Below are 9,467 nucleotides of genomic sequence, written 5' to 3'. Positions count from 1 at the left end.
CTGGTCAGTGTTGCTCAGTGTTAATCTTTAACTCTGTGCAGTGTTAAAATAACACTAGCTCATTGTTAACAATATAACACTTTGAAAAGTGTTAATTTAACACTCAAAAGAGTGGACACATATAGACACTTTTCTAGTGTTAAATTTAACACTCACAGTGTTAATTTCACACCAGCGATTTTGCTGTGTATGCCACACACACTATTTGCCCTTCAATTTCTCATATTTGACAAAAGTCAAAGACATCTGAACATATATCATACGTGCTAATATGAATTATAAATAGTGGGCACTGAATGACAGAGCCTCCATGCATATTACTGTATGTGCAAAAAGGTGTAAGGTCCTCTTTCAGACCACTTTTAGCAAAAAAAATTTTTCACAATTATAGACAAAATGACATTGAAATTAGTTTTACCTTTTCATGCATGATACATTTCTTCTCTTGTATTTCCCTCTTCTGTTCTTGGTCTTGAGTTTGCCTTTATCCAGTTATCTTTCTTCCTCTTTTTATATAATCATTCTTTTATCAGTCAGGTCATTACCTCATTTCTCCTCTGTTGCTTAATATTCCTGTTTGTTTGTTTTTTCCCAGCTGTTTCTGATTAGTTCTTGCTAATTTAAATGGAAAACTTTATTTTGATTTTTTTTTCCAGCTACACCACACAGTATTTTATGCTTTTGTGATCAGATTGTTGAAGTATCTTTAATTTATAGCATGCCAGTTTGCCTTTTTTTTTTTTTTTTTTTTGCACTTGGATCCATTTTATTCCAGCTGTGGTGCTGACCTTGACTCTTGTTGGCACTTAAATTTGGCTCCACATTTCACGTACTGTTACACTGTAATCCCTAACAGTTGTTCTAGCTCATAACTAATAAGCTCATAACACTCAAATGTCGTTTTGTAGTTGAGCAAACTATAAAGTATTGAGCTCTGTTGGCTTTTATGCAACTTTAATTGAATAGGGCTCAATATCTTTTAGCTAATTTGTTTGGAACGCTCAAAAAGTTTAAGAAGCATACCGTATTTTCACGACTATAAGGCGCACTGTGCTAAAAGGCGCAGTCTCAGTTATGTGTGCCCTTACTGTATTTAACACACACATAAGGCGCACTGGACCATAGGGCGCATACAAGTACCGTATGCGTATTTAAAAATAAAGCGGGAGCAAACCTGAATTCGGTACCTTATGCCGGTAATCGTCATCATCAACAACACACAAGCATACAAGTGTGTTGCAGTCAAGCCAGCCTCCAGTTTGTTTTACATTCCCTGTGTATTCAAAGTATTACGGGAATGGATGTGGAAACCGGATTTCAAAATAAAAGCCAACTTCGAGTGAATTAACAGATATGTTAAGAACATAATAACATATAATTTAGGCTTTTTTTTTTTTTTTTTTTTTTTTACAAACTCTAATGTTAGATCTATATGACACAGCCTTGTACCCTAATTGTGCCCTGTCACTATCAAGGCCATTTTATTTTGGATTTCAAAGTAAAAGCCCTGTGAATCTTCATTTTTGAACTACTCTTTCAATGACTTGATAATGCTCTTAAATGCAAAAGTCGTATTTCCAAATACTATTTGAACTTTATATCAACACTTTCCAACCACAGTCTTTTTCACAGTGATACCATATCAATATCAAGTCAGTCTGATTTTGCCTTTCATAGTAATGGCCCTTTGAAATTGCCGATATTTGACTTAATCTTCTAACGATTCAAAATGCTCTAAAATGAAAAATTCTTGTTTCCACAGGGTAAGTCCACTTTAGATCAACAGTATACAGCCCCACAGTGATACCATATCAATATCAAGTCATTCTGATTATGCCTTCCAAAATAAAAGCCCTTTCAAATTGAGCATATACGACCTACTTTTTAACGATTTCAAAATGTTCTTAAACAGAATTTTGCTATTTCCACAGGATGAATCCATGTTAGATCAACAGTATCCAACCCCACAGTGATACCATATCAATATCAAGTCATTCTGATTATGCCTTCCAAAATAAAAGCCCTTTCAAATTGAGCATATACGACCTACTTTTTAACGATTTCAAAATGTTCTTAAACAGAATTTTGCTATTTCCACAGGATGAATCCATGTTAGATCAACAGTATCCAACCCCACAGTGATACCATATCAATATCAAGTCATTCTGATTATGCCTTCCAAAATAAGACTTTTCAAATTGCCAAGATACGACCTATTCTTTTAAAGATTTCAAAATGCTCTAAAAATGAAAATTGCTGTTTCCACAAGATAATTTCACTTTAGATCAACAGTATACAACCTCACGATGTTACCATATCAATTTCAACTCATTCTGATTATGCCTTCCAAAATAATGGCCTGTTGAAAATGCCCATAATTGACCGAACTTTCAGTGATTTCAGAATGCTCTAAAAAGGAAGATTTCAGTTTCCACAGAATAATTTCACTTTAAATCAACAGTATACAACCTCACGATGTTACCATGTCAATTTCAAGTCATTCTGATTTTGCTTTCCAAAATAAAAGCCTTTTCAAATTGCCCATATACGACCTACTCTTTTAATGATTTCAAAATGCTCTTAAATGAAAAATTCATGTTTCAACAGGATAATTCCACTTTAGATCAACAGTATACAACCCCACAGAGATACGATGTTAAGATCAAGTCACTCTGATTTTGCCTTCCAAAATAAAAGTATTTTCAAATTGCCCGTAGACGACCTACTCTTTTAACGATTTCAAAATGCTCTTAAATTGAAAGATGTTGTTTCCACAGGATAATTCCACTTTAGATCAACAGTATCCAACCCGACAGTAAAACCATGTAAATTTCATGTTGGTCTGATTTCGCCTTTCAAATTAATGGCCCGTCGAATTTGTCCATATGTGATATACTCTTTCAATTATTTCAGAATGTTTTAAAAATGAAAATTGCTGTTTCAACACATATTGGGTTTTCATTTTGAAAAGCAAAATCAGACTCAATTGATTATGACAGAATTGAATCATAAAGATGATGTAAAAGGAAGCTGAAATTGCCAGTAAGTTATAATTGATAGTACGCTCATATTTCAAGCCTGTGGAAAGATGTCATCCTAAATAAAGAAATTACAAAACAGCTTGCAAACCATTTCCAGGGCGATTATTTTTAAATCCAAAACAAGAAAGACTTGATTTTCACAGTGTACAATTTTGAGGGAGTATATTATTGATTTAGAGGAAAAATTATTGGAATTATTATTGGATCTAACATGGATTCATCCTGTGGAAACAGCAATTTTCATTTTTAGAGCATTCTGAATTCTTTAAAAGAGTAGGTCGTATATCGGCAATTTGAAAAGTCTTTTATTTTGGAAGGCAACATCAGACTGATTTGATATTGATATGGTATCACTGTGGGGTTGGATACTATTGATCTAAAGTGGAATTATGCTGTGGAAACAGCATTTTTCCATCTTAGAGCATTTTGAATTTGCTCCAAGAGTAAGTCATATATGGGCAAATTGAAAAAGCTTTTATTTTGAAAAGCAAAATCAGACTGACTTGAAATTGAAATGGTAACATTGTGAGGTTGTATAGTGTTGATCTAAAGTTGACTTACCCTGTGGAAACTGAAATCTTCATTTTTAGAGCATTCTGAAATCACTGAAAGTTAAGTAAATTATGGGCATTTTCAACAGGCCATTATTTTGGAAGGCATAATCAGAATGACTTGAAATTGATATGGTATCACTGTGGGGTTGGATACTGTTGATCTAAGGTGGAATTACCCTGTGGAAACAGGAATTTTCCAATTTAGAGCATTTTGAAATCTTTAAAAGAGTAGGTCGTATCTTGGCAATTTGAAAAGTCTTATTTTGGAAGGCATAATCAGAATGACTTGATATTGATATGGTATCACTGTGGGGTTGGATACTGTTGATCTAACATGGATTCATCCTGTGGAAATAGCAAAATTCTGTTTAAGAACATTTTGAAATCGTTAAAAAGTAGGTCGTATATGCTCAATTTGAAATGGCTTTTATTTTGGAAGGCATAATCAGAATGACTTGATATTGATATGGTATCACTGTGGGGCTGTATACTGTTGATCTAAAGTGGACTTACCCTGTGGAAACAAGAATTTTTCATTTTAGAGCATTTTGAATCGTTAGAAGATTAAGTCAAATATCGGCAATTTCAAAGGGCCATTACTATGAAAGGCAAAATCAGACTGACTTGATATTGATATGGTATCACTGTGAAAAAGACTGTGGTTGGAAAGTGTTGATATAAAGTTCAAACAGTATTTGGAAATACGACTTTTGCTTTTAAGAGCATTATTAGAAGCTGGAAGAACGGCTCTAAGCCAACGACCCTGCGTCAGTGTGGAGGGGCCTGCAGGAAATCACCAGCTACAGACGCCCCCCACCCACTATTGAAGCAAACAAAGACCTGGCCAACGAGTTAAACACTTTCTATTGCAGGTTTGAGACGGACAGACTCCCACGCCCCACCCTCCCCTCCCCAGGGACATTGCTTCAGACATTGACCCCCAACACACCTTCCACCTCTCCCCCCTTCACCCTGCCCCTCCCCAATCAAGACTCAACGACCACCACCACCCTCTCCAATCCAGACTCAACGACCACCACCACCCTCTCCAATCCAGACTCAACGACCTCCACCACACCTCTCACCCCCCTTTCCTCCTCCCTGAAACTAAGAATACACACTCAGGATGTGAGCCGACTATTCCAGAAACAGAAGCCCAGGAAAGCCCCCGGACCAGATGGCGTCTCACCCTCCTGCCTCAAAACCTGTGCTGAACAGCTGGCTCCCATCTTTACTCGCATCTTCAACAGATCCCTGGAGCTGTGTGAAGTTCCCTCCTGCTTCAAACGCTCCACCATCATCCCTGTTCCCAAGAAACCCACCATCACAGGACTGAATGACTACAGACCTGTCGCCTTGATGTCTGTGGTCATGAAATCCTTTGAACGACTGGTGCTAGCCCATCTGAAAGACATTACAGGCCACCAGCTGGACCCTCTGCAGTTTGCCTACCGGGCAAACAGGTCGGTGGATGATGCAGTGAACATGGGGCTGCATTACATCCTGCAACACCTTGACCGCCCGGGAACTTATGCCAGGGTCCTGTTTGTGGACTTTAGTTTGGCTTTTAACAACATTGTGCCTGAACTTCTTTCCTCCAAACTCTCCCAGCTCAGCGTGTCACCAGCTACCTGTCAGTGGATCACCAGCTTCCTGACAGACAGAAAGCAACAAGTGAGGCTGGGGGAGATCACCTCTGAAACCCGGTCCCTCAGTATTGGTGCCCCTCAAGGATGTGTCCTCTCACCACTACTGTTCTCCCTCTACACTAACGACTGCACCTCCAAGAACTCGGCTGTCAAACTCCTAAAGTTTGCAGATGACACCACTGTCATTGGCCTCATTCAAGATGGTGATGAGTCTGCATACCGGCAGGAAGTTGAGCGGCTGGTACTCTGGTGCAGTCAGCACAATCTGGAGCTGAACACTCTTAAGACTGTAGAGATGACAGTGGACTTCAGGAGACATCCCTCAACTCTGCTCCCCCTCACCATATCAGACAGCCCTGTGTCAACTGTGAAGACCTTCAAGTTCCTGGGTACAACCATCTCCCAGGACCTGAAGTGGGAGACCAACATCAACTCCATCCTCAAAAAGACCCAGCAGAGGATGTACTTCCTGAGACAACTGGGGAAGTACAGTCTTCCACAGGAGCTGCTGATCCAGTTCTACACTGCGGTCATTGAGTCTGTCCTGTGCTCCTCCATCACAGTCTGGTATGGAGCAGCCACTAAACAGGACAGGAGCAGACTGCAGCGGACTGTACGGGCAGCAGAAAGGATCATCAGCGCCCCCCTGCCCTCCATCCAGGATCTGTACCTCTCAAGAACCAGGAAACGGGCAGGGAAAATCATCGCAGACCCCTCACACCCTGCACACAGACTTTTTGTTCTGCTGCCCTCTGGCAGACGGTACAGAAGCCTGCAGACCAGGACCACCCGACACAGGAACAGTTTCTTTCCCCTCGCCATCTCCCTTCTTAACAGTTGACCTGTCACACTGCTCCCACTGCCAGACTGCAACTGCACCTTATGTACATTTTGTAGTATTCATTCCACCTCATTCATTTCTGTATTTTATGTATATAAGTTTAGATTCGTTATTTATAGTTGGTTTACACAGCTTTGTGTATGTATGTGTAATGTGTATATATAGACACTTGTTTGTGTGTGTGTGTGTGTGTGTGTGTGTGTGTGTGTGTGTGTGTGTGTGTGTGTGTGTGTGTGTGAGAGAGATTTACATTGCTGTGCTTGAGAGTTACCATCTACCGGAACCAAATTCCCTGTATGTGTCTGCACATATACTTGGCCAATAAACACGATTCTGATTCTGATTCTGATTAAGTCATTGAAAGAGTAGTTCAAAAATGAAGATTCACAGGGCTTTTACTTTGAAATCCAAAATAAGATGGCCTTGATAGTGACAGGGCACAATTAGGGTACAAGGCTGTGTCATATCGATCTAACATTAGAGTTTGTAAAAAAATAAAAAATAAAAAAAAAAGCCTAAATTATATGTTATTATGTTCTTAACATATCTGTTAATTCACTCTAAGTTGGCTTTTATTTTGAAATCCGGTTTCCACATCCATTCCCGTAATACTTTGAATACACAGGGAACGTAAAACAAACTGGAGGCTGGTTTGACTGCAAGTCTCGAATTGGAGGCTGGCTTGACACCAGTTGTAAGGCAGGGGTGTCCAAACTTTTTTCACTGAGGGCCACTTACTAGAAATTAGGTAAATAACCTTAACTTTAGTGTATTAAAGTGTATTAAAGATCACAAAATCACTTAAAAGTGGTCGAATATGTTATATTGTTGAATATAATTAAAGGCAAAACTGCCTTCATCACAGCTTTCCATAAATGGATCTTTATTGATTCATTCAAAAAAAGCTTTGGTAGCTCATTTTCAGAACACCAGCCTCAGATTTCTTCTTAGACAGAAGATTTACAGCACAGAGGAAAAAACAATAAAGGGGAAAATAGGACGGGTAAATTTCAAGTTTGTTATTTAAGTTATTAAGCTTAGCAACACACCTATTAACATTAGTTTGAAACGGTTAACATTAACAGACTGAACTGGACTTAATAACAGGAGTGCATATAATCTTAGTAAATTATTGTGGTGAGTATCAGATGCGCTGGGTATGTAAATCGGGCCATCCAGCTGCGATGCTGATTCGACGTCACTCGTGCCAAAAATCTGGACAAATGTCACTTGATCAAGGAGCAGATCTGCATCAGATGAGATCAGCTGACTACGTGTGTGTGCTGTGCAAAAAATGTTTTTGAACATTAATAAGTTGTCTTTGTGCACATATTGTTTACAGATATCAGACTGCAAAGAGCGCTACAGAGAGTCAACATTTCACCAGTTGTCAGTGGGTGAGTTTTATAATTTGTGTCCTAATTTAAATAAAAAATAAATGCAAAGAAACTAGAGAATTTTGCCATGAATTATTCAAAATTTTTAGATTTTTTTTGGGTTAACCTTCTAGATTGACAAGTTTAGCCCATTACACAAAAAGTTTGGACACCCCTGATCTATAACATTGACAATCAGAACATGGCTATCCAACACTTTGTTTTTACTCTGCATTTGTGTAAATACTATTCTAATAGATATTGTATGTTCATCTAGGAACAGCATGATGTAAATACAAGACGGGCCCTCGTCCTTCGTGCACTTCCTGTGTACCTGCGTGAAGATGCCTCCACATTATTCAGGACTTGTGATGTAAGTGTACTGGCCTCAGCATCAACCCCTTTGCCTAGCTGTTCAGTCGAACATATGACATCGCCCAGAACTCAAGGAGAACCAGGGTGTATATCAGGAAGGAGGTTAAACATCTGACTTGTTTTCTCCCACATATCAACTATTGTTGAATAAGATTGCAAGAAGATTGTTACGCATAAACATGAAAATAGTTGAAAGATTATTAAACAAAAACAAATCCACAGATAAAAACTCCCTTTTTAAAATTCAAGTGTTCTATTTTTTTGGAGGTGCCATGTTGTGGTCAGAAATGTTTGGTAAATAACAAAAACAAATATCTTGGCATATATTTATTATTGAAAGCATTTATTTAAACATATGTTTTGAAACCAAACCCAAATTAAGATTATTGTAATGCATCATGATGTATCGCCATATCAAATTAAATCGTTGACATTATAATCCTAAAAGAAACGTGCGACTTGTGAAGATTCACACCTCTAATCAATAGCATGATTTGTGTCCTTGTGGGGCTGAACTCATTCTTGTATTATTTTTGTTTTGCAGTCAGCAGATGGTCCAGACCTCACTGACACTCCTGTGGCTCTGCTGTCAGTTGTCACGGATGACACTACTGATTCGGCCCTCTTCAGTCCCGAAAGCATCTGCATTGTCGTTGAGGATGAAATACTTGTGAATGGTCCCACAAATCTGGCTGAGTCATTTCTCCTGCTCTTTAGGTACATCTATGCACTAGACCTACAATACCCAAAGAAACTTGAGCTTACATTCACATTTATCCAGAAGGTTGTGATGTGCCTTGAGGACAACAAACCACTGAAAGGGCGTCTACTGATGCTGAAGAATGATTTGTTCAATGAGTGAATCACTCAGAATGGGCTACTTGTTGAGCTGAGTATTGAGGAAGCTTTTTTTTTTGTTTTTTTTCCTAATCATTTGGCTTTTCTACTTCAAATTTAAAGTGAATAACTGCTCATTTTGTGTACTATTCATGTTTAATGTTGTGTTGCCTAATACCTTAATGCACTACCTGATGTTTGTTCCCAGTTATGTACAGTTGTATAAACCAGTACAAATCTGGATGCCTCATTTCTCCTGCTTTTTGTTCTGTGCACTAGACCTACAATACGCAGACTCTCGAGCTTTTATTTACATGTATCCAGAAGGTTGTGATGTGCCTTGAATACAACAAACCACTGTTAGGTCGCTTACTGATGCAGAAGAATTTGTTCAAGTGAATCACTTGGAATAGACAACTCGTTAAGCTAAGTATTGAAGGTTTTTCTTTTTTTGTTTTGTTTTACTTATACCATTTTTTTTTTTTTTTTACCATTTGCCTCTTCTACCTCACATTTAAGATGAATGACTGTTCAGTTCATGCACTATTCATGTTTAATGTTCTGTTGCCTAATACATAAATGCACTGCCTTGATGTTTGTTCCCTATAAGTACAGCAGTGGAAACCAGTACTGTTTTTTTTTTTTTTAATGTATTTTTAAAAAAGAAAGTGAGCTGCAGCTGTCAAGGTACAGTAAGTGTTAAATGCCTCAATGTTCTAATAGCTGCAATTGCTGTTAATACTGAAAATGTTATTGAATTTTAGAATTGAGATGGAGACCCTTGGAGTCTTTTT

At 38.2% G+C, this 9,467-nt stretch overlaps 1 long non-coding RNA gene across 1 annotated transcript; it reads left to right on the top strand.

Moving 5' to 3' along the window:
- The first annotated feature begins 7,296 nt into the window (after nucleotides 1-7,296).
- On the top strand, nucleotides 7,297-9,106 carry LOC113012767 (uncharacterized). The gene is made up of 3 exons (XR_003270736.1): nucleotides 7,297-7,482; nucleotides 7,739-7,834; nucleotides 8,381-9,106. It is a non-coding gene; the product is annotated as an uncharacterized LOC113012767 (long non-coding RNA).
- Nucleotides 9,107-9,467: the final 361 nt, after the last annotated feature.

Source organism: Astatotilapia calliptera, chromosome 19, assembly GCF_900246225.1.
Source record: "Astatotilapia calliptera chromosome 19, fAstCal1.2, whole genome shotgun sequence".
In the NCBI taxonomy this organism is placed as follows: domain Eukaryota; kingdom Metazoa; phylum Chordata; class Actinopteri; order Cichliformes; family Cichlidae; genus Astatotilapia; species Astatotilapia calliptera.
This window is presented reverse-complemented; position numbering and strand designations above follow the sequence as displayed.